General features: G+C 43.0%; 1 long non-coding RNA gene across 1 annotated transcript; it reads left to right on the top strand.

The window, feature by feature from the left end:
* The first annotated feature begins 3,065 nt into the window (after window positions 1-3,065).
* On the top strand, window positions 3,066-5,615 carry LOC116354024 (uncharacterized). The gene is made up of 2 exons (XR_004203477.1): window positions 3,066-3,720; window positions 4,224-5,615. It is a non-coding gene; the product is annotated as an uncharacterized LOC116354024 (long non-coding RNA).
* The last annotated feature ends 20,306 nt before the right edge of the window (window positions 5,616-25,921 follow it).

Below are 25,921 nucleotides of genomic sequence, written 5' to 3'. Positions count from 1 at the left end.
GATAATTGAGCTGGGCCAAAGACCTCGTTTGCAGACTTTACGCAGCATCAAGTGTGAGTTGCTGTAGTCTGTCGTCTCGTCTTCTTCTGTCTGTCTTCTGTTCTGTCGTCTGTCTGCTGTCTTCTTCTGCTGTCGTCTGTTCTGTCTGTCTGTCGTCTTTCTGTCTGTCTGTCTGTCTGTCTGTCTTCTGTCTGTCTGTCTGCTGTCTGTCATGTCTGTATCTTGTCTGTCTGTTCTGTCTTCTGTCTGTCGTCTGTCTGTCTGTCTTCTGTCTGTCTCTTCTGTCTGATCGTCTGTCTGTCGTCTGGCTGCTGTCTGTCTGTCGTTCTGTCGTCGTCTTTCTGGGCCTCGTCTGTCTGTCTTCTGTCGTGTCTGTCTGTCTGTCTGTCTGTCTGTCTGTCTGTCTTTCTGTCTGTCCTGTCTGTCTGTCTGTCTGTCTGTCTGTCCTGTCTGTCTGTCTGTCTGTCTGTCCTGTCTGTCTGTCTGTCTGTCTGTCCTGTCTGTCTGTCTGTCCTGTCTGTCTGTCTGTCTGTCTGTCTGTCTGTCTGTCTGTCCTGTCTGTCTGTCTGTCTGTCTGTCTGTCTGTCTGTCTGTCTGTCTGTCTGTCTGCGTCTGTCTGTCTGTCCTGTCTGTCTCGTCTGTCTGTCTGTCTGTCTGTCTGTCCTGTCTGTCTGTCTGTCTGTCTGTCTGCGTCTGTCTGTCTGTCTGTCTGTCTGTCTGTCTGTCTGTCTGTCTGTCTGTCTGTCTGTCTGTCTGTCTGTCTGTCTGTCTGTCTGTCTGTCTGTCTGTCCTGTCTGTCTGTCTGTCTGTCTGTCTGTCTGTCTGTCTGTCTGTCTGTTCTGTCTGTCTGTCTGTCTGTCTGTCTGTCTGTCTGTCTGTCTGTCTGTCTGTCTGTCTGTCTGTCTGTCTGTCTGTCTGTCTGTCTGTCTGTCTGTCTGTCTGTCTGTCTGTCTGTCTGTCTGTCTGTCTGTCTGTCTGTCTGTCTGTCTGTCTGTCTGTCTGTCTGTCTGTCTGTCTGTCTGTCTGTCTGTCTGTCTGTCTGTCTGTCGTCTGTCTGTCTGTCTGTCTGTCTGTCTGTCTGTCTGTCTGTCTGTCTGTCTGTCTGTCTGTCTGTCTGTCTGTCTGTCTGTCTGTCTGTCTGTCTGTCTGTCTGTCTGTCTGTCTGTCTGTCTGTCTGTCTGTCTGTCTGTCGTCTGTCTGTCTGTCTGTCTGTCTGTCTGTCTGTCTGTCTGTCTGTCTGTCTGTCTGTCTGTCTGTCTGTCTGTCTGTCTGTCTGTCTGTCTGTCTGTCTGTCTGTCTGTCTGTCTGTCTGTCTGTCTGTCTGTCTGTCTGTCTGTCTGTCTGTCTGTCTGTCTGTCTGTCTGTCTGTCTGTCTGTCTGTCTGTCTGTCTGTCTGTCTGTCTGTCTGTCTGTCTGTCTGTCTGTCTGTCTGTCTGTCTGTCTGTCTGTCTGTTGTCTGTCCTGTCTGTCTGTCTGTCTGTCTGTCTGTCTGTCTGTCTGTCTGTCTGTCTGTCTGTCTGTCTGTCTGTCTGTCTGTCTGTCTGTCTGTCTGTCTGTCTGTCTGTCTGTCTGTCTGTCTGTCGTCTGTCTGTCTTCTGTCTGTCTGTCTGTCTGTCTGTCTGTCTGTCTGTCTGTCTGTCTGTCTGTCTGTCTGTCTGTCTGTCTGTCTGTCTGTCTGTCTGTCTGTCTGTCTGTCTGTCTGTCTGTCTGTCTGTCTGTCTGTCTGTCTGTCTGTCTGTCTGTCTGTCTGTCTGTCTGTCTGTCTGTCTGTCTGTCTGTCTGTCTGTCTGTCTGTCTGTCTGTCTTCTGTCTGTCTGTCTGTCTGTCTGTCTGTCTGTCTGTCTGTCTGTCTGTCTGTCTGTCTGTCTGTCTGTCTGTCTGTCTGTCTGTCTGTCTGTCTGTCTGTCTGTCTGTCTGTCTGTCTGTCTGTCTGTTCTGTCTGTCTGTCTTCTGTCTGTCTGTCTGTCTGTCTGTCTGTCTGTCTGTCTGTCTGTCTGTCTGTCTGTCTGTCTGTCTGTCTGTCTGTCTGTCAATTGAAGTGTGTATAGCCAGACGACAGTAGGCTGGCCCACCTGATACACTAAACCTCCTGCTAGCTGGAGATTATGTACTTTCAGCGTAGTGCTGAGCGGTGAGCCAGGGTTCAGACTGTCAAATCTCTCCTTACCTTGGGGCTGGGAGGACAAGACAGGACACACGTCCTCTGTATGGTCATGGTCACCCCAGACCTTGGAAAGGGAACAGAGCAGACTAGAATGCAGCGGACTACAGGAGGCCTTTCTGTCTGGCCTGGCCTGTCTGTTTGCCAGTGGTGTGACTGGAGCCGGATACACACTTCACAAAGTATGAGAACCTCTATACAGGAAACGTCTCCAGTCCAGACTACCTGTTCCAAAACCATTAGTGGAGCTATTTAGACATTCAGTTGTAGAGTTTCTGTTTCACTGGCCTTGTGTCAGCTCACTTATGGTCTGCATCCCATATGGCACACTATCCCTACAAAGTGCACTATTTTTGACCAGAGCCCTATGGACCCCGGTCTATAGTGGTGCACTTTATAAGGAATAGGGTGCAATTTGAGATGCAGACCATAGTCTGTCTCTTTCTATGGAATGTTCTAGAGTATGGAAGGTTCTAGAGTATGGAAGTTCTAGAGTGCTCAGTAAGTCAGACAGAGACACAAGCAGCTGGGGCCGTGGGGGCGTCAGTCATTCACCTGTTCCAGGTATTAAGTTCCAGACAAAAACACCACTGCAGGATGGCCAAATACTCAAGTCAAATCACATTTTATTTGTCACATACACATGTTGAGCAGATGTTATTGCGGGTGTAGCGAAATGCTTGTGTTTCTAGCTTCCAACAGTGCAGTTGTATCTAACAATTAACAACAATACACACAAATCTAAAAGTAAAAGAATGGAATTAAAGGAATATATAAATATTAGGATGAGCAATGGCAGAGTGACATAGACTAAAATACAGTAGAATAGAATACAGCATATGAGATGAGTAAAGTAAAAATATGTAAACATTATTAAGTGGCTAGTGTTCCATTATTAAAGTGGCCAGTAATTTCTATGTCTAAGTCTATGTATATGGGGCAGCAGCCTCTAAGGTGCGGGATTACGTAAGCAGGTGGAAGCCGCCTAGTGATGGCGATTTAACAGTCTGATGGGCTTGAGATAGAAAATGTTTTTCAGTCTCTCGGTCCCAGCTTTGATACTGGTTAAGTTCCTTCCCAGCTGTAAACAGTGGAAAAGGAGAAGAGTTGGGCCAGTCAGAACCGGGATAGCTAGGACGGTCAGTTCAGGTACACTTCTGATCTAGAGATACTACGGCCAGTCTGCTGTACAAAGAGAATAGACAGAGTCTTTGTGAAAGGCAGATGGAAGGAAACCCAGTAAGGATAATAGTCTTTGGGCCTGTGTAGAGCCAGTCAGAGGAGGCAAACAGACTAAGAGAAGGGAGGGGGTTGGAGACGCATCAAGCATCCCTCTTCGAGGCAGAAAAATACAATTTTAATGTTGACAGGTATCCCCAGGGTTTAAAGGTTGGGTACTAAAGTGTGGTTTGTGTGCAATTTTGAGCCACTTCGGTCACTGTCAAAAGCCTCAATCTAATCTACTCCTGTTGTGTGTGTGCTGACAGAGCGCTGGACAGAAGAGCGAGCTCTGAAACATAGGAATGCTGGAGAGCCAGCTGATCACTGTGAACCTCAAGGTACTTTATTTTTGATTCCTGACATGTCTAGAATGGTCATAGAATAGGCCTAACCTTAGCTTGTCTTAAATATACTTTGTACTATATTGTCATTGATTCCGATAGGCAATGTGTAGTTGTTGCGATATTGTCTGTAGATGGTAGTAAGCCACAGTGTGCTGTCGTAGCTGGGTTTAATAGCTACAAACTATCTACATTTAAACTGTAAAACTCCCTTCTGATAGATTACAAACTATCTACATTTAAACTGTAAACCTCCCTTCTGATAGATTACAAACTATCTGCATTTAAACTGTAAAACACCTTTCTGATAGATTACAAACTATCTACATTTAAACTGTAAAACACCTTTCTGATAGATTACAAACTATCTACATTTAAACTGTAAACCTCCCTTCTGATAGATTACAAACTATCTGCATTTAAACTGTAAAACTCACTTCTGATAGATTACAAACTATCTACATTTAAACTGTAAAACTCCCTTCTCTCTTTCCTTTCAGAAACATGCCTTTGTCTTTGACTCGAGAAAGAGGAAAGTGTCTTCTGTTGCCATGGTGCTTCTGATGGACTCTGCAGGATGACCAGATGAAGAGGATGTATATTTAAAGAACATCTTCTCTATGAGGCGTGATGTGTTGTGCTGTTGCAACGTGTCACTGACTCTGTTTCTATTATCTTTTTCTAAAGGTGGAGTGCACTGTAAATACTTAGATTTTTGTTGTTTCATTTTTTTCTTCGGTTATCACAGCCATCACCTTATCCTATGAGCTAGCCTCCTGCTCAGCTAGCCATCAAACATCTAGATACAGTTACTGTCAAAAAGGTTCGCTGCATTTGCACCTCTTACTTGCACAAATCTGTGAACAAACAACAAACAGACTTCAATTGTTGTGTCCTTAGTTAGTTTGGACGTGTGGGTCCCTTCCTGCTCTGTTCTCCCTAATCATGGTCTTCTTCAGTGCCTTCACTTGGTTTCAGTTAGCATTGTGGGGTGTTGTGTCCTGAAATGTAAAGCGGCTGCTGGCAGGACCCTTGAAGTTCACTGGATGTCACTGGAAGGCTACTGTCCTGCATGGAAACTAACTACTGGTTTAATCAATTTTGTTTCCACATAATTTCAACCCTCAAATTCAATGTGATGAAGTTGAACTGTTTGGAGTAGAAAAGAGATATCAACGTAAGAGAATTTCTGATTTTGTTCACCTAACTTTTAACATAAATCCAATGACTTGGTGACATTTTTTTGTTGATTTCACATTGAATTAAAGTTAGTTGACAACTCAACCAAATCAAAACTATATGTAGAACTGACATCTGTGCCCAGAGGGTACTAACTGGATGGCACAGGCTAATGCTATATAGCCTCCACTGAAATTATCAAATATCCTGGTTGCTGTACTTACTTGAACATGATTTTGGCAAAAAGTTGTAGATAATCAATTGTGTAGACATAAATTAATTGTGTATTTAACTGTTGGAAGGAATATAGATTGATATACTGGAATTGTGATTGTTAGTAACCCCTTTTGGCCATAGCCAATAGCCCATGAAAACATGTTTCTCTGAGTTTTCTCATTCCTCAAATCTGATATCTGCTGCTTTGGGTTAATCCACGTATCCATGACGATCCCAAGCAACCATGACGATCCCAAGCCTTTGTATATATCAGGAGTCGACTGTATTCATCCACATGTTTTGATGAACCAAATGTCCTCAACCCATTGAAAAAGGGGTTAAATGTGTACATTGTCTCTGTTGATGTGTTTTCTATGTTCTCATAGTTCAGAGACTAACAAGACAATGGGGTTATGATCTGTGTTGTGTATGTTAGACTTACTGGTTGAAAGCCCACAGACACTTTTTGTAATAAAATGGCAATATTTTTTACAATATTATAATGCATATGTCATTTTATCAAGCAAATCTATATTTATCAAGCCTTGATATCATTGTACACTGAGTATACCAAACATTAGGAACACCTTCCTAATATTGAGTTGCTGTACAGTATTGATTTGTTCTGGGATGAAAGTAAAGTGGCCAACCTCAATAACATTCCTTTGCTTTTGCTCTGTATATTTGAGGTGCAAACATTCTTGGCACACAGATCGCTCCATGCTGAATGAAGTTGACATTTAGGTAATCTTTGAGATTGGCAGTCTGCCTGCGTTGGACACAGCCAGTAGCTCACTTAAATACAGAGTGACAAGTAACCTTACCACACAGTTAAGGTCACACTTAAGAAAGATATTTACTCAGTGTAGAGGCTTACAATGATTTAAAGTAACAATGACTTACAGTGATTAAAGTCCAACGTTGTTGGTGTTCTTGGACAAAACATGTCTAACCGACCAATCTGATTCCACGCTTTAAGACTGCTTCGATCACGTGGATTGGGATATGTTCCGCATTGCGTCCAACAACAACATTGACGGATACGCTGATACACAACCACACTGCACACTGCCCTAACCCATCTGGACAAGAGGAATACCTATGTGAGAATGCTGTTCATCGACTACAGCACAGCATTTAACACCATAGTACCCTCCACGCTCGTCATCAAGCTTGAGACCCTGGGTCTCGACCCCGCCCTGTGCAACTGGGTACAGGACTTCCTGACGGGCCGCCCCAAGAACACTGGGGCCCCACAAGGGTGCGTTCTGAGCTCTCTCCTGTACTCCCTGTTCACCCACGACTGCATGGCCATGCATGCCTCCAACTCAATCATCAAGTTTGCGGACGACACTACAGTGGTAGGCTTGATTACCAACAACGACGAGACGGCCTACAGGGAGGAGGTGAGGGCCCTCAGAGTGTAGTGTCAGGAAAATAACCTCACACTCAACGTCAACAAAACAAAGGAGATGATTGTGGACTTCAGGAAACAGCAGAGGGAGCACGCCCCTATCCACATCGACGGGACAGTAGTGGAGAGGGTAGTAAGTTTTAAGTTCCTCGGGGTACACATCACGGACAAACTGAATAGATCCACCCACACAGACAGCGTCGTGAAGAAGGCGCAGCAGCGCCTCTTCAACCTCAGGAGGCTGAAGAAATTCGGCTTGTCACCAAAAGCACTCACAAACTTCTACAGATGCACAATCGAGAGCATCCTGTCGGGCTGTATCACCGCCTGGTACGGCAACTGCTCCGCCCACAAGGCTCTCCAGAAGGTAGTGAGGTCTGCACAACGAATCACCGGGGGCAAACTACCTGCCCTCCAAGACACCTACACCACCCGATGTCACAGGAAGGCCATAAAGATCATCAAGGACAACAACCACCCGAGCCACTGCCTGTTCACCCTGCTTTCATCCAGAAGCCGAGGTCAGTACAGATGCACCAAAGCAGGGACCGAGAGACTCAAAAACAGCTTCTATCTCAAGGCCATCAGACTGTTAAACAGCCACCACCAACATTGAGTGGCTGCTGCCAACATACTGACTCAACTCCAGCCACTTTAATAATTTAAATTGATGGAAATTGATGTAAAATATATCACTAGCCACTTTAAACAACGTTACTTAATATGATGTTTACATACCATACATTACTCATCTCATATGTATATGTATATACTGTACTCTATACCATCTACTGCATCTTGCCTATGCCGTTCTGTACCATCACTCATTCATATATCTTTATATATCATATTCTTTATCCCTTTACACTTGTGTGTATAAGGTAGTAGTTTTGGAATTGTTAGGTTAAATTACTCGTTGGTTATTACTGCATTGTCGGAACTAGAAGCACAAGCATTTCGCTACACTCACATTAACATCTGCTAACCATGTGTATGTGACAAATACATTTGATTTGATTTGATTTAACCCTTGCATGGAACACCCATATCCCCTCTGAGATGTTTCAGTGGTTTTACTCCACCCCCCTGGAAACAAGGATAACCCTCTGATTTCTTCTTCTTCTCTGTACAAATCCACTATTGGGTGTCAACTTCTTGTCTAGATAATTTATGGAACCTTCAAACAAGTGAACCCATGCGTGGACTGGAAAATTACGGCATATTCAACGGACTCCCAAAAGACATAGAAAATGACTTTCACTGGATGATATGCTAGCTATGCCATTCTACTTCCAAAACCACAATGGCTTTAATAACAGCTCTCCCCCATGCATAGTCTCTAAGTATCCATAGCACCGATAGAAAACAGTGCTATCAAGTCTTACTAAGGGGTCCCAGTTGGGACACAGTCGAGTCACTGAACTACATGCACGTCAGTTGTGTTACCGTGCAAAGAGGAGATTTATCAACCAGCTGTGCATTTGCTTGGGATTCAGTACTAGTGGAAAGGTCATCGGGTGTAGCTCAAATCTGATCATGTAGTACTTCTCCAATGATGTGAATGCCATGACGCCAATAGATAAGTGAATCATCCCTTTGATGGTCCAGATGGGCCAGATCACTTCCTGTTTTCTTCTCCTTGTGTTTTGAAACACAGGAAAACATAGTGGAGTGAGTAGAGTTCTTTTTAATAAATAAGTGTTAGCTTTAACTTGCACTATGCAGAAATCGCTCCACCATTTCCTGCTTGTTAAAATTCTAATAGTTTGCTTAATTTCAGTTTATGTGACAAAATAAGCAAGTATAGTGTCGAGAATCATAGTACCATCTCAACTGCTGGTGAAATATATTTTCCATAACCCAAAATATTGTATTTTCAGCTGTTTGAAGCTGGTGTGCAAAACCGAAAGTAAAAGACACAAAAACAAAACTTAAGAAAGGGATGCATAGAAATAGCACACACAGAACAGATCTACCACTTCTTAGACTTTCTTTCAATGAGAATGACGGATCTATAACTCATTTATATGTGAATTTGGTTGTGTCGCCCACAAACTTACATATTGCAGCGGTAAGTGTCTCACTCCCTTGAAAAATCGCCATACCTTTAATTTAAAGCAATATCCTGATGACCTTGGCCACGTAAAAGGTGTTCCCTTGTCACCATTCATTTTGACCCAATTCCCTTTTTGCTTGTCCTACCCAAAGTGATATTGAGTGGTGTAACATCCTTGCTTGCTTTGACGGTGCTGAGGTTTATGTAACGGCGTTCTTCGTTTGTCGAAAGAGAGGACCGAAATGCAGCGTGGTGGTTACTCATGTTCTTTAATGAAGCGATCCAAGGTGGCATAGCAGTTCAGACGTCTTTTGTCCTCGTCTTGTCGTGTCCTGTATATATATATATTTACAACTTTTTCACATACATTTTATTTTTATTTTCCATCAACTCATCTTCAAAACACTCTCCTGCAACCCGCCTCACCAATGTATATTTATAAAAAAGTATTATTTACCTCAGATCTGTAATCCTCCAAGAAGCTAGCCAGAAACTCCAGGAGGCTGGCCTGAAACTAGCCAGAAGCTAATCCAGAAGCTAGTTCAGAAGCTAGTTGGCTCCTTTACTGGCAAGTCGTTGGTGTTCAGCTAACCACGGTTTGTGGTCATCGGCTATCCTTTGGCTCGAAAGTCTATCGCCAGTTCTGTACGGCGCAGCGCGGCTCGGAGCGGAGCATACCGGACCAATTTTTCTCTCCATGTCCCTGGATTTCGACTGCTCTCTGGACAGTCATGCCCGGATCTCACAGCTAGCTAGCTGCTATCCGTGTGACTATCGGCCTTCGTCGATTCCGGAGCAAACATCAATTGTTCCGGAGCTAGCAAGCTCCGTCAATCACTCCTGAGTTCCATCAATCGCACCTGGGCTGCAGTCGCCTATCCGGACCCGGTTTGCTGCCTTCGCGGAGCCCCACCGGGCCTTCACAACTGGACTGCCGACGTTATCTACCCGAAGGAGTTATTCGGCTGGCTCCTCCGTCGCGACGTTACCTGAACGCCCATCTGCGGCCTGCTAACCGTTAGCTGTCTTACCGGCTGCTATCTGAATAGACAATCGGACATTTTTATTTTTTTATTTTTATTTTTTATTTTTATTATTATTATTATGTTTTCTTCTTGGGCCTCTATAACTATATCTATTGTTTTTATTTTTGTTGTTGTGTGATTTGGATTGATCCCCTCTACCACACGGAACCCCACTAATCTACTGACGGAGCGCAGGAGGTGGCTAACAACAGACCTCCATCCTATGCTAGCTTGCTACCGATGCCCTGGCTAGCTGTCTAAATCACCAACCAACCTCTCCACTCACCGGACCCTTTTGATCACTCGACTAAGCATGCCTCTCCTTAATGTCAATATGTCTTGTCCATTTCTGTTCTGGTTAGTGTTTATTGGCTTATTTCACTGTAGAGCCTCTAGTCCTGCTCACTATACCTTATCCAACCTATTAGTTCCACCACCCACACATGCAATGACATCTCCTGGTTTCAACGATGTTTCTAGAGACAATATCTCTCTCTTCATCACTCAATACCTAGGTTTACCTCCACTGTATTCACATCCTACCATACATTTGTCTGTACATTATACCTTGATGCTATTTTATCGCCCCCAGAAACCTCCTTTTACTCTATGTTCCAGACGTTCTAGACGACCAATTCTCATAGCTTTTAGCCGTACCCTTATTCTACTCCTCCTATGTTCCTCTGGCGATGTAGAGGTGAATCCAGGCCCTGCAGTGCCTAGCTCCACTCCTATTCCCCAGGCGCTCTCTTTTGACGACTTCTGTAACCGTAATAGCCTTGGTTTCATGCATGTTAACATTAGAAGCCTCCTCCCTAAGTTTGTTCTATTCACTGCTTTAGCACACTCTGCCAACCCGGATGTTCTAGCTGTGTCTGAATCCTGGCTTAGGAAGACCACCAAAAACTCAGACATTTTAATTCCAAACTACAACATTTTCAGACAAGATAGAACTGCCAAAGGGGGCGGTGTTGCAATCTACTGCAAAGATAGCCTGCAGAGTTCTGTCCTACTATCCAGGTCTGTACCCAAACAATTTGAACTTCTACTTTTAAAAATCCACCTCTCTAAAAACAAGTCTCTCACCGTTGCCGCCTGCTATAGACCACCCTCTGCCCCCAGCTGTGCTCTGGACACCATATGTGAACTGATTGCCCCCCATCTATCTTCAGAGTTCGTGCTGCTAGGCGACCTAAACTGGAACATGCTTAACACCCCAGCCATCCTACAATCTAAACTTGATGCCCTCAATCTCACACAAATAATCAATGAACCTACCAGGTACCTCCCCAAAACCTTAAACACGGGCACCCTCATAGATATCATCCTAACCAACTTCCCCTCTAAATACACCTCTGCTGTCTTCAACCAAGATCTCAGCGATCACTGCCTCATTGCCTGCATCCGTAATGGGTCAGCGGTCAAACGACCTCCACTCATCATTGTAAAACGCTCCCTGAAACACTTCTGCGAGCAGGCCTTTCTAATCGACCTGGCCGGGGTATCCTGGAAGGATATTGATCTCATCCCGTCAGTAGAGGATGCCTGGATATTTTTTTTAAATGCCTTCCTAACCATCTTAAATAAACGTGCCCCATTTAAGAAAATTAGAACCAGGAACAGATATAGCCCTTGGTTCTCCCCAGACCTGACTGCCCTTAACCAACACAAAAACATCCTATGGCGTTCTGCATTAGCATCGAACAGCCCCCGTGATATGCAGCTGTTCAGGGAAGCTAGAAATCATTATACACAGGCAGTTAGAAAAGCCAAGGCTAGCTTTTTCAAGCAGAAATTTGCTTCCTGCAACACTAACTCAAAAAAGTTCTGGGACACTGTAAAGTCCATGGAGAATAAGAACACCTCCTCCCAGCTGCCCACTGCACTGAAGATAGGAAACACTGTCACCACTGATAAATCCACCATAATTGAGAATTTCAATAAGCATTTTTCTACGGCTGGCCATGCTTTCCACCTGGCTACTCCTACCCCGGACAACAGCACTGCACCCCCAACAGCAACTCGCCCAAGCCTTCCCCATTTCTCCTTCTCCCAAATCCATTCAGCTGATGTTCTGAAAGAGCTGCAAAATCTGGACCCCTACAAATCAGCCGGGCTAGACAATCTGGACCCTTTCTTTCTAAAATTATCTGCCAAAATTGTTGCCACCCCTATTACTAGCCTGTTCAACCTCTCTTTCGTGTCGTCTGAGATTCCCAAAGATTGGAAAGCAGCTGCGGTCATCCCCCTCTTCAAAGGGGGGGACACTCTTGACCCAAACTGCTACAGACCTATATCTATCCTACCGTGCCTTTCTAAGGTCTTCGAAAGCCAAGTCAACAAACAGATTACCGACCATTTCGAATCTCACCATACCTTCTCTGCTATGCAATCCGGTTTCAGAGCTGGTCATGGGTGCACCTCAGCCACGCTCAAGGTCCTAAACGATATCTTAACCGCCATCGATAAGAAACATTACTGTGCAGCCGTATTCATTGATCTGGCCAAGGCTTTCGACTCTGTCAATCACCATATCCTCATCGGCAGACTCGACAGCCTTGGTTTCTCAAATGATTGCCTCGCCTGGTTCACCAACTACTTCTCTGATAGAGTTCAGTGTGTCAAATCGGAGGGTCTGCTGTCCGGACCTCTGGCAGTCTCTATGGGGGTGCCACAGGGTTCAATTCTTGGACCGACTCTCTTCTCTGTATACATCAATGAGGTCGCTCTTGCTGCTGGTGAGTCCCTGATCCACCTCTACGCAGACGACACCATTCTGTATACTTCCGGCCCTTCTTTGGACACTGTGTTAACAACCCTCCAGGCAAGCTTCAATGCCATACAACTCTCCTTCCGTGGCCTCCAATTGCTCTTAAATACAAGTAAAACTAAATGCATGCTCTTCAACCGATCGCTACCTGCACCTACCCGCCTGTCCAACATCACTACTCTGGACGGCTCTGACTTAGAATACGTGGACAACTACAAATACTTAGGTGTCTGGTTAGACTGTAAACTCTCCTTCCAGACCCATATCAAACATCTCCAATCCAAAGTTAAATCTAGAATTGGCTTCCTATTTCGCAACAAAGCATCCTTCACTCATGCTGCCAAACATACCCTTGTAAAACTGACCATCCTACCAATCCTCGACTTTGGCGATGTCATTTACAAAATAGCCTCCAATACCCTACTCAGCAAATTGGATGCAGTCTATCACAGTGCAATCCGTTTTATCACCAAAGCCCCATATACTACCCACCATTGCGACCTGTACGCTCTCGTTGGCTGGCCCTCGCTTCATACTCGTCGCCAAACCCACTGGCTCCATGTCATCTACAAGACCCTGCTAGGTAAAGTCCCCCCTTATCTCAGCTCGCTGGTCACCATAGCATCTCCCACCTGTAGCACACGCTCCAGCAGGTATATCTCTCTAGTCACCCCCAAAACCAATTCTTTCTTTGGCCGCCTCTCCTTCCAGTTCTCTGCTGCCAATGACTGGAACGAACTACAAAAATCTCTGAAACTGGAAACACTTATCTCCCTCACTAGCTTTAAGCACCAACTGTCAGAGCAGCTCACAGATTACTGCACCTGTACATAGCCCACCTATAATTTAGCCCAAACAACTACCTCTTTCCCAACTGTATTTAATTTTAATTTATTTATTTATTTTGCTCCTTTGCACCCCATTATTTTTTATTTCTACTTTGCACATTCTTCCATTGCAAAACTACCATTCCAGTATTTTACTTGCTATATTGTATTTACTTTGCCATCATGGCCTTTTTTGCCTTTACCTCCCTTCTCACCTCATTTGCTCACATTGTATATAGACTTGTTTATACTGCATTATTGACTGTATGTTTGTTTTTACTCCATGTGTAACTCTGTGTCGTTTTATCTGTCGAACTGCTTTGCTTTATCTTGGCCAGGTCGCAATTGTAAATGAGAACTTGTTCTCAACTTGCCTACCTGGTTAAATAAAGGTAAAATAAAAAAAAAATAAAAAAATGAATGAATGACGATACATGAAATAACTATTAAATACGAAAACAACAAACGGAACGTGAAACTTAATACAGCCTATCTGGTGAACACTACACAAAGACAGGAACAATCACCCACGAAATACAAAGCGAAACCCAGGCTCCCTAAATACGGTTCCCAATCAGAGACAACGAGAATCACCTGACTCTGATTGAGAAACGCCTCAGGCAGCCAAACCTATGCAACACCCCTACTCAGCCGTAATCCCAACAATACAAAAACCCCAATACGAACCACAACATATAAACCCATGTCACACCCTGGCCTGACCAAACATATAACGAAAACACAAAATACTAATACTAATACTAAAAAATACTAATACTAATACTAATACTAAGGCATGACAGTTTAAGAGTGGATCGGTGTTAGAAGCACCGCTCAGAGCCTCTACCCGTGGCTAATCACATCCGGGCTCTAGGCCTGCCCAACACCATCATCAAAGTACACCATGTCCATAAAAGTTGTACACACGCACAGACACACAATGTAAAGACAAGTCCTTGCAGTGAATTTCCAAATTGTGATGCTATAATCACAAACATTGTCTATGTATTATCCTTAAAATGAGAAAGCACAGTCAGAGAGGAACGTTTATTATTAATTTATTCAGGATAACATAAAGCACACTCAGAGAGGAACGTTTATTATTAATTTATTCAGGATAACGTAAAGCACACTCAGAGAGGAACGTTTATTATTAATTTATTCAGGATAACGTAAAGCACACTCAGAGAGGAACGTTTATTATTAATTTATTCAGGATAACATAAAGCACACTCAGAGAGGAACGTTTATTATTAATTTATTCAGGATAACGTAAAGCACACTCAGAGAGGAACGTTTATTATTAATTTATTCAGGATAACATAAAGCACACTCAGAGAGGAACGTTTATTATTAATTTATTCAGGATAACATAAAGCACACTCAGAGAGGAACGTTTATTATTAATTTATTCAGGATAACATAAAGCACACTCAGAGAGGAACGTTTATTATTAATTTATTCAGGATAACATAAAGCACACTCAGAGAGGAACGTTTATTATTAATTTATTCAGGATAACATAAAGCACACTCAGAGAGGAACGTTTATTATTAATTTATTCAGGATAACGTAAAGCACACTCAGAGAGGAACGTTTATTATTAATTTATTCAGGATAACGTAAAGCACACTCAGAGAGGAACGTTTATTATTAATTTATTCAGGATAACGTAAAGCACACTCAGAGAGGAACGTTTATTATTAATTTATTCAGGATAACATAAAGCACACTCAGAGAGGAACGTTTATTATTAATTTATTCAGGATAACGTAAAGCACACTCAGAGAGGAACGTTTATTATTAATTTATTCAGGATAACATAAAGCACACTCAGAGAGGAACGTTTATTATTAATTTATTCAGGATAACATAAAGCACAGTGTCCTCTGAAGGACATTCTTCTCTTCCTCCCGAATCTCCCGTGGGCAGATTCTCCCCTAAAATGGTCAAATAAACTACATATCTCACAATGGATGTTACTGACCTTTGACAACTGACCCATGTCGTGGAATATTCTAATCAAGTGAGAGAGACTTTGTCATTTCTTCAAACAATCATCTTTATTCCATTAATTATTGCAATAATGAAACAGTCAACCCAACAGTCTAACTGAAAATGAAAAAAACAGATCTTACATAGGACCTAAAAATGCTTAGTCAGACTGGTTCCAACCTTCCTATAAGCCACCTTGGTCCATCTCCTGGTTATCTGCACGGGATGTTGTTTTATGCCAGGATGATGAGACGTTGTTCTAAACTCTTCCAGGCTATCTCTATCTCGGGTCACACACACACCACATCTTGTCTATGGAATGCCAACTTTAGGTTTTTATCACCAAGTCATTGTCAGCTCAAGCTACAGTGCCTTGCGAAAGTATTCGGCCCCCTTGAACTTTGCGACCTTTTGCCACATTTCAGGCTTCAAACATAAAGATATAAAACTGTATTTTTTTGTGAAGAATCAACAACAAGTGGGACACAATCATGAAGTGGAACGACATTTATTGGATATTTCAAACTTTTTTAACAAATCAAAAACTGAAAAATTGGGCGTGCAAAATGATTCATCACCCTTAAGTTATTACTTTGTAGCGCCACCTTTTGCTGCGATTACAGCTGTAAGTCGCTTGGGGTATGTCTCTATCAGTTTTGCACATCGAGAGACTGACATTTTTTCCCATTCCTCCTTGCAAAACAGCACTGTATCTCTAGCAAAACCCATTTTTTTCTTGACCATACGCCCAGACTAACTGCAGGAAGCTAGAGTGGAAACCATCTCTTTACAGAAACACAGAATGAAACAGAACAGAAATGTCTTCCTATTTGTTAAGTATTAATTGTTAACTATTAATTAGATTAGATTAGGCCTGGCTCGCAGTTGGCATTCCAATTCATCCCAAAGGTGTTAGATGGAGTTCACGTCAGGGCTCTGTGCAGGCCGGTCAAGTTCATCCATACACAGATCTCGACAAATCATTCATGTATGGCCTTCGCTCTGTGCACGGGGGCATTGTCATGCTGAAACAGGAAAAGGCCTTCCCAAAACTGTTGCCACAAAGTTGGAAGCACAGAATCATCTAGAATTTTACTGTATGCTGTAGCCTTAAAATGTCCATTCACTGGAACTAAGGGGCCTAGCCAGAACCATGAAAAACAGCCCCAGACCATTATTCCTCCTCCACCAAACTTTACAGTTGGCACTATGTATTGGGGCAGGTAGAGTTCTCCTGGCATCCACCAAACCCAGATTCGTCTGTCGAACTGCCAGATGGTAAAGCGTAATTCATCACTCCAGAGAACGCGATTTCACTGCTCCAACGGCGGTGAGCTTTATTACTACTCCAGCTGACACTTGGCATTGCGCATGGTGACCTTAGGCTTGTGTGCGGTTGCTTGGCCTTGGAAACCCATTTCATGAAGCTCCTGATGAACAGTTATTCTGCTGAATTTGCTTCCAGAGTCAGATTGGAAATCGAGGACAGACCATTTTCAGAACTTGGTCGTCCCGTTCTGTGAGCTTGTGTGGCCTACCACTTTGTGGCTGAGCCGTTGTTGCTCCTAGACGTTTCCACTTCACAATAACAGCATTTACAGTTGAACGGGGCAGCTCTAGCAGGGTAGAAATTTGACGGACTGACTTGTTGGAAAGGTGGCATCCTATGAGGGTGACAAGTTGAAAGTCACTGAGCACTTCAGTAAGGCCATTCTACTGAAAATCAGTGGCGTGAAGTACTTAAGTAGAAATACTTTGAAGTACTACTAAAGTCGTTTTTTGGGGTATTTGTACTTTACCTTACTATTTATATATTTTTTTATATTTTACTTCACTACATTCCTAAAGACAATAATGTACTTTTTACTCCCTACATTTTCCCTGACACCCAAACGTACTCATTACATTTTAAATGCTTAGCAGGACAGGAAAATGATCCAATTCACACACTTACAAGAGAATACGTGGTCATCCCTACTGCCGATGATCTGGCGGACTCACTGAACACAAACGCATATTTTCTAAATTCTGTGTTGGAGTGTTGGAGTGTGGCCCTGGCTTTCCATAAATGTTCAAACCAGGAAAATGCTGCTTTGCTTAATATAAGGAATATGAAATGATTTATACTTTTACTTTTGATAGTTAAGAATATTTGATCAATTACATTTACTTTTGATACTTATGTATATTTAGAACCAAATACTTTTAGACTTTTACTCAAGTAGTATTTTACTGGGTAACTTTCACTTTTACTTGAGTAACTTTCTATTAAGGTATCTATACTTTTACTCAAGTATGACAATTGCGTACTTTTTCAACCATTGCTGACAATGTTCGTCTATGGAGATTGCATAGCTGTGTGCTCGATTTTATATACCTGTCAGCACCGTGTGTGGTTGAAATAACCGAATCCACTAATTTGAAGGGGTGTCCACATACTTTTGTATATATATAGTGTACCTGTACTAACTCTGGTAGTGTTGATCTCATCTCTTAACCTCTCTACCACTAGAGGGCTCTTTACCAGTTATACTGAAGAACTGAAGCACAGTGTATAGTAGGCCAGGTATGGTTGAACATTAGAGTAGACTGGGTGTCTCCTCCACAGGAGTACCTGTAGTAGTGTGTCATGATCAGAGAGCACAAACACGGAGACATCTAAATCAGCCTCAGGATCAGGTTCCAGTCTGCATGGGGATTGGATACAGTACAGAATCAACTCTATGACAGGTGATGATTGGCCTACAGCTATCAGAGCCTTCTTAATCCACCAATCAGAAGCCAGTAAATTCAACAATCCCCTTGTTTATACTGATCACTTCCTGCCTACATGGTCTGGGTCTGAACTGTTCAGTGCTTGCTGTCTCCTGCATGGTGTTTCCATGGTAAGGAATGAATGAAGTGCATCTTAAAGTGCTTAGGGGGTTGGCAGTCCCTCTCTGCAGACAGGCAGGTCCCAGCACCCCCTCTTTCATAACATGCATTCCTTCATTGGCTTTTTCCTTGTCTGATATTTAGCAGTGAAAATAAGTATGCTCTGAGAATCAGGCTGCATGTGTCTGGGCTACTGCTATCCTTCTCACTGCACGTGTACTGTGAACAATCAGGGTATGAGCACGATTATTGGCTAAACTGACTGTGTATTGGGCAGCGAATGACATTGAGAATGTACAGGTAACTGCCAAAATAATGGAAACACTTGAGTAAATGTGTAACGCTTCTCGTTTGTGGAAGGAGAGGAGGACCAAAATGCTGCGTGGTAAGTGTTCATCATGTTTTAATTGAAGAAACTGAACACTACACAAAATAATAAGAAGAGAAAACGAAATAGTTCTGCCAGGTGAACAGACACTAAACAGAAATTGAACACCCACAACCAAAATGGGGAAAACAGGCTACCTAAGTATGATTCTCAATCAGAGACAACTAACGACACCTGCCTCTGATTGAGAACCATACTAGGCCAAACACATAGAAATATAACATAGAAAAAAGAACATAGACTACCCACCCCAACTCACGCCCTGACCAACCTAACACAAAGACATAAAAAAAGGAACTAAGGTCAGAACGTGACAAAATGAGGGATACAATGTATATTGAAAGCAGGTGCTTCCACCCAGGTGTGGTTCCTGAGTTAATTAAGCAGTCCCAAAATGCTTAGGGTCATGTATAAAAATACTATGCAGGCCATTGTTTTGGCTACCATGGCTATGCCCCCATAGGATGACAATGCTACCATCCACAGGGCACGAGTGGTCACTGAATGATTTGATGTAAACCATATGCCATGGCCGTCTCAGCCCCCAGATCTTAACCCAATTGAACACTTATGGAAGATTCTTGAGTAGCGCCTGAGACAAAGTTTTCCACCACCATCAACAAAACACCAAACACCAAATGATGGAATTTCTCGTGGAAGAATGATATCACATCCCTCCAATAGAATTCCAGACACTTGTAGAATCTATGCCAAGGTGCTTTGAAGCTGTTCTGGCTTGTTGTGACCCAACGCCCTATTAAGACACTTTATGTTGGAGTTTCCTTTATTTTGGCAGTTACTTGAGTGTCTGTGTGTATGAATGAATTAAGTACATGTGTGTTCTATTGCATGCATATGCACATGTGTGTGTTTTATGTGTGTGTATACTGCACATTGTGTGTGTATGTACACACAGAGAGCATGGTTTCCGTTGGCACGGTGCCTGGCCTGTCACTCAACTTGGGGTATCTCTCAACACGTTGGCTGTGCCGGCAAGGAGGACAGAAGAAAGGCTGAAACAACAGCTTCCTCCCTTCTGCCATTATCCCAGTGCTGAGAGAGCAACTGTTGTCACCACCACACACTCCAATGAACGTCAAACAAAACCATGTTCTGAACAATTTCACCCTGTCCCATCTTGAGAGAATACACTGCTTAGAGGAAGAATACTGGAGGTGTCATTTGGTTGGTCGGTAATGACAAGAACTGATTGTCTTTGCGTAACATTAGGGGAACTGTACTGTACAGATCATTTTGTAACTGTTGGATCCTGATCAGAAGCCTTAAGATGTTTCTGATGTGGTGTGGTCTTCGTAGTGACGTGCTTCCCTATTTTCTGCCAGTTTGGCTCTAGAACAGAGATAATTCAAGGGACTACAGGGACTTTCATAGCCTGTTTTTATCAAACCGAAGAGAGCCAACTGAATGAGGTCCACCAGGGAATCATAAAACTCAACGACATACAAACTCATGTCAACATTAGGATCCAATGTCATCATTACATTATCATTGTATTGTTTTATGAGGGTATGAACACAACATAAAAAAAACAGACTTTGTTTAGGATGGAAAATGTTACTTCAGTATCTACTATATTTTTTTTACAAACTCTGAGATAATGTGAAACTAATGTCTCTTGTTGAGACGTATGGGCACCCCACTGGCTACAGTAAAGTGACTGCAGATATGGTGCAATCTTTTGAAGTTAGTTTAATTGGGAAACCACATAGAGAGAGAGAGAGACTTCTAACACTGTTGCTCATTAGCTGCTAGGAAGGGGGTGGCACTGGACTCAAAATATTAAGATATGCAGAGTGGCTGTAAAGGTACTGATAGAGATTCTGTCTGCGCGTTCCATTGAGTAATATCCACCTTGCTACAGATGGCCTTGGATCTATCTCCCAATTAGAGAGAGAGAGAGAAACAGAGAGAGAGAGAGAGGGTGAAGCTTATTTTTGATTCAAATCGAGGGTGATGACTGGAATTTCCCCCCAAAGGGCACATCTGAAAGGCAGCAGGGGAGCATGGGAACACTGCAAAACAATACAGAATGGAGAGAGAGAGAGAGTGAGAGAGAACGTGAGAGAGACAGACGCTGAATTATTGTCAAACTGAAGAGAATAAGTGATGATTCTGAGATCAGCAACTACAGTAAGCGAGGGAGATAAATCAAATCAAATCAAAGTTTATTTGTCACATACACATGGTTAGCAGATGTTAATGCGAGTGTAGCGAAATGCTTGTGCTTCTAGTTCCGACAATGCAGTAATAACCAACGAGTAATCTAACCTAACAATATCAACAACTACCTTATACACACAAGTGTAAAGGAATGAAGAATATGTACATAAATATATATGAATGAGTGATGGTACAGAACAGCATAGGCAAGATGCAGTAGATGGTATAGAGTACAGTATATACATATGAGATGAGTAATGTAGGGTATGTAAACATTATATTAAGTGGCATTGTTTAAAGTGGCTAGTCATACATTTTTTACATACATTTTTCTAATATTAAAGTGGCTGGAGTTGAGTCAGTATGTTGGCAGCAGCCACTCAATGTTAGTGGTGGCTGTTTAACAGTCTGATGGCCTTGAGATAGAAGCTGATTTTCAGTCTCTCGGTCCCTGCTTTGGTGCACCTGTACTGACCTCGCCTTCTGGACGATGATCTTACAGGTCCTTGATGATCTTTATGGCCTTCCTGTGACATTGGGTGGTGTAGGTGTCCTGGATGACAAGTAGTTTGCCCCCGGTGATGCGTTGTCACTACCTTCTGGATTGCCTTACGGTTGTGGGCGGAGCAGTTGCCGTACCAGGCGGTGATACAGCCCGACAGGATGATCTCGATTGTGCATCTGTAAATGTTTGTGAGTACTTTTGGTGACAAGCCACATTTCTTTAGCCTCCTGAGGTTGAAGAGGCGCTGCTGCGCCTTCTTCACGACGCTGTCTGTGTGGGTGGACCAATTCAGTTTGTCCGTGATGTGTACGCCAAGGAACTTAAAACTTACTACCACCTCGCCTTATATGCGTCGCGGAAGTTAGAATAACAATGATCCAGGGTTTTACCAGCCCTGGTTGCACAATCGATATGCTGATAGAATTTAGGGAGTCCTGTTTTCAGATTAGCCTTGTTAAAATCCCCAGCTACAATGAATGCAGCCTCAGGACATGTGGTTTCCAGTTTACATAGAGTCAAATAAAGTTCGTTCAGGGCCATTGATGTGTCTGCTTGGGGGGGAATATATGCGGCTGTGATTATAATCGAAGAGAATTCTCTTGGTAGATAATGTGGTCGACATTTGATTGTGATGAATTCTAAGTCAGGTGAACAGAAGGACTTGAGTTCCTGTATGTTGTTATGATCACCACGTCTCGTTAATCTTACCAGAAAGATGCTTGTTTCTGTCGGTGTGATGCGTGAAGAAACCAGCTGGCTGTACCGACTCCGATAGCGTGTGTCGAGTGAGCCATGTTTCCGTGAAGCAAAGAACGTTACAGTCTCTGATGTCTCTCTGGAATGCTACCCTTGCTCGGATTTCATCAACCTTGATGTCAAAAGACTGGACATTGGCGAGTAGTATGCTCGGGAGCGGCGTGCAATGTGCCCGTCTCCGGAGCCTGACCAGAAGACCGCTTCGTCTGCCCCTTTTACGGCGTCGTTGTTTTGGTTCGCCGGCTGGTATCCGATCCATTGTCCCGGGTGGTGGGCAAAACACAGGATCCCCTTCGAGAAAGTCGTATTCCTGGTCGTAATGATGGTGTGTTGACGTTGCTCTTATATCCAGTAGTTCCTCCCCACTGTATGTAATACAACCTAAGATTACCTGGGGTACCAATGTAAGAAATAACACATCAAAAAACTAAATACTGCATAGTTTCCTAGGAACGCAAAGCGAGGCGGCCATCTCTGTCGGCGTCGGAAGTTGATAGAGACGAGGAAAAAGGAAAAAGATGTTGCTTTTTAGGGAACCGTAGATGTATGCTGAAGTAGCTTATCGAAACAAAACACAGACCTTTCAATGGAACGACGCACACTATCAGTATAACATCTTATCAAGCTGCATGTGAGGTGGCCTTAAATGGCCACGTACTCTTGTAATCTCTACTCCGCACAGCCAGAAGAGGACTGGCCACCCCTCAGAACCTGGTTCCTCTCTAGGTTTCTTCCTAGGTTCCTCCCTTTCTAGGGAGTTTTTCCTAGCAACTGTGCTTCCACATCTGCATTGCTTGCTGTTTGGGGTTTTAGGCTGTGTTTCTGTACAGCACTTTGTGACATCTGCTGATGTAAAAAAGGCTTTCTAAATACATGTGATTGATTGATTGAGGTGAGGACAGCGATTCTTAAAACAGTGAACATTTGCAACAATAAATCACTCATGATGACGTCTTTTTCCCTTCTACCTTTTCCAAGGCCCTGTTGTTATTGGAGACAAGGGTGGTGGACCAATCAGGGCTATGGAAGGATTTACCACCTTTTTTTTTAAGGAACGTCTCAACTCTTCTGCCAATAGGGAGGCTGCTGCTCCAGTCTTTATCTGGTCACATGACGTGAGTTATAATTTGGTAACGTTTTGGTTTGAGTTAGCTTGGTGTGAGTTTTTTTTCCCTTTGCTAGTGAATATTCCACTGGCCTCACTCTCGGGACAGTGTGTCAGAGTTTGACATTTCAAACCCCTTCCTAAGGAAACAGGTTTGTTCTCCTTCTCCCTCTCCTGAATTGGATCAAAGAAAAGCCTCAGTCTTCAGATCAGATTCAGAACAGGCCGGGCTGAGATAAGACTTCTAATAGAAACCACATTGAGTTCAGGAGGAGAACACATGATACTGGGCTCTCTCTCTCTCTCTTTCTCTCTCTCTCTCTCTCTTAAAGAGTGATAGGTGACGCTCTGCCCATTGGCAGAGTCAAACTTGTAATACCACACTAGCCAGATAAGGTAACAAAACAGCCACTATTACTGCCTCTCAGTGTAAATGTTTATTTCCATAATGATTACATTTCCATACACGGATGGAAAGTTTGTTTCAACCTTTTTAACGAACCCTCGCTGGGTTGTGTCAAATGTGTGAAAAAATTGATCCCGGCAGTCCAAGGAATGCAGAGCAGGCTATTTTGGTTTTCCAGCACCAGTCTCTGATTGTTTTGGGGGAAAAGTCTGAGTCTGAAACTGCATGATTTTGATCAAGTTTGTAGTTTTTTTCCTAACCAACTTTATGGACACATAGAAAAGTGTTGTTTGACAGAGGTAATGGTTTATTGATACAGTGTAGTGGATGTCAAGGATCCCCTTTCGATTCCTTGACACACTCACCACTTCCTTGTTTGGCCATGTCCTCTCAGCCTTTCTGTACATTTTTGCACTCGTCTAAGGTCAATGAATATGAATGAATTCTCTAAAGCACTTGGAAGTGTAATGATGCGCCTGCAGGAATATTGTTCAGAGCCTGATTAAACAAACAGACTGCAGCTGAACTAAAAATACAATGAATGGGTGTTTACAAAGACATTTTGTCTGGCGAAGTTTGAAGTTGGTGACACACATTCTCACAAAAACATTAGAAAGGTAGGTTTCTTACCAGCAACGCTGGTGGACCATAATGCATTGGGCCTGTATGAATGTGTCCCCTAATGCATTTCCAAATGGTTTTAGCCACTGAGGATTCCCTCGAGAAAAAACAAAAGCTCAAAGATCTTATCATTATGCTAGTGTCAACATTACCCATGCCATTGTGACTCCTACGTTGTAATATGCACAGAATTAAAAACACCTACTGTATCTCTATGGTAACAGAAACTGTGGAACAGTATTCTCTTGAATCCCTGATGATGTTCATCCTGTCTTTGGGGAGGTCTAGAAGAGAATGGATAGGCCACGTTATGCAATTCAACATTTAGCCTTTAGGTTATTTCATGCACCATTAACTACTTTATTATGACCTATTAGTATGACATAATCCTTCTCTGATATATGACCTTGGAGACCTGGAAGAGTTTAATTTCATGTCCAGGCTTGGAAAATGTCTGCTAAATGCTTATAATATCAGCTTTAGGGTCATTCATTCAATGGATTGTTTAGGCAGAAGGAAATCTACACCATCCACTCACATGTCTTAACCACAGAGCTTTAAGGATCTTCAGCTTAAAGACCAAAATCATGGAGGGAAATGTCTTATGTAGAACTGTTTTGTTGTTGTTGCCAACTGTGACTTAGATATTTACTGGGGCAGAAAGCCTATACTTTCTGCTTGGTGTAGATTACTGTAAGTCTATGGAGCTTCGGTTTTCAGCAACGATGTCATTATGTTGTGTGTTCTCAGAGAGACTGCTTCTCGTACTCTGTTTTTGTTATGTTGTTGTGTTGGTCCTTGTGTCTCTCAGGTCTCTCTGATGAGTCCGTTAGGAAAAAAGTACTTGTCCAAAGCCTCTTTTTCTTTTCCCTTAGTGTCTGTCTGTCTGTCTGTCCTTGATGGTGATTTGTCCCATTGCTCTCCATGTGAGGACAGAGTGGATGGTTTAGGGCCTGTTGTGACAGCCATAGCCCCCGGAGTGCTCCTCACAATGCTCCATGGAAAACAGAAACACCCTGGGATAGGGTTGCGGTCAGCTGCTGCAGAACAAACAGCTCAGGAAGAAGAGTAACACCACTGTGTCTTGGCTACACAGAATGACAGGACACAGAAAAGGGGGGGGAGAGAGAGAGAGAGAGAGAGAGAGAGAGAGAGAGAGACCCCTTGCTTCGTTCCTCTCTTTATGGATGGCTATTAGAATTGATTGATATTGAACCTGACCTGTGAGATTTCTATGCACCTGTTTCTATGACTTCTTACAGAGGAAGTTAGTGAAGATTTCACTTAGGCGGGCTTTGGGTACCAGTTTTTGACTAATGTCATCAGTTATTGATGGCATTGTTCTAAGAACTACTTTGACTTTGTCAAATGTGGTCGTGGTGTTTTCTGCGACTTTGGTGACCTTGAGATACAGTATGACGACTCTAGAAACTCTAGCAGCTAACATTTCATAAATAAACTGTTTCCTGTGCCGACATAGTTTATGGAATTCATTTGTGGACCTGAAACATATTTTCTGAGAGAGAGAGAGAGAGAGAGAGAGAGAGAGAGAGAGAGAGAGAAGCATTTGGGAAAAACATTATTGGATAAGACACGTCCTCAACTTCAGGATTTGTTAGTCCAACTTCACGACTCCAATCCATCATCAAGTATCGTAATTTTCTACAGCCTCCCGCTTATCACCGTTTGATAAATACTAACAATAACACAAATGACAAACCTGACACATGCGGTTTCATCTCACTTGCTAGCGCGGTGCGTAGTCTGCCACACATATCATTATCTAGTCTCTTGATTATGTAACCCAAAATAATTGTGCCGATGATATTTCATCTTAATGTTCTCCAAGACTTTGTTTTTGGAACCGCAGAATGAAAACA

Source organism: Oncorhynchus kisutch, linkage group LG16, assembly GCF_002021735.2.
Source record: "Oncorhynchus kisutch isolate 150728-3 linkage group LG16, Okis_V2, whole genome shotgun sequence".
In the NCBI taxonomy this organism is placed as follows: domain Eukaryota; kingdom Metazoa; phylum Chordata; class Actinopteri; order Salmoniformes; family Salmonidae; genus Oncorhynchus; species Oncorhynchus kisutch.
This window is presented reverse-complemented; position numbering and strand designations above follow the sequence as displayed.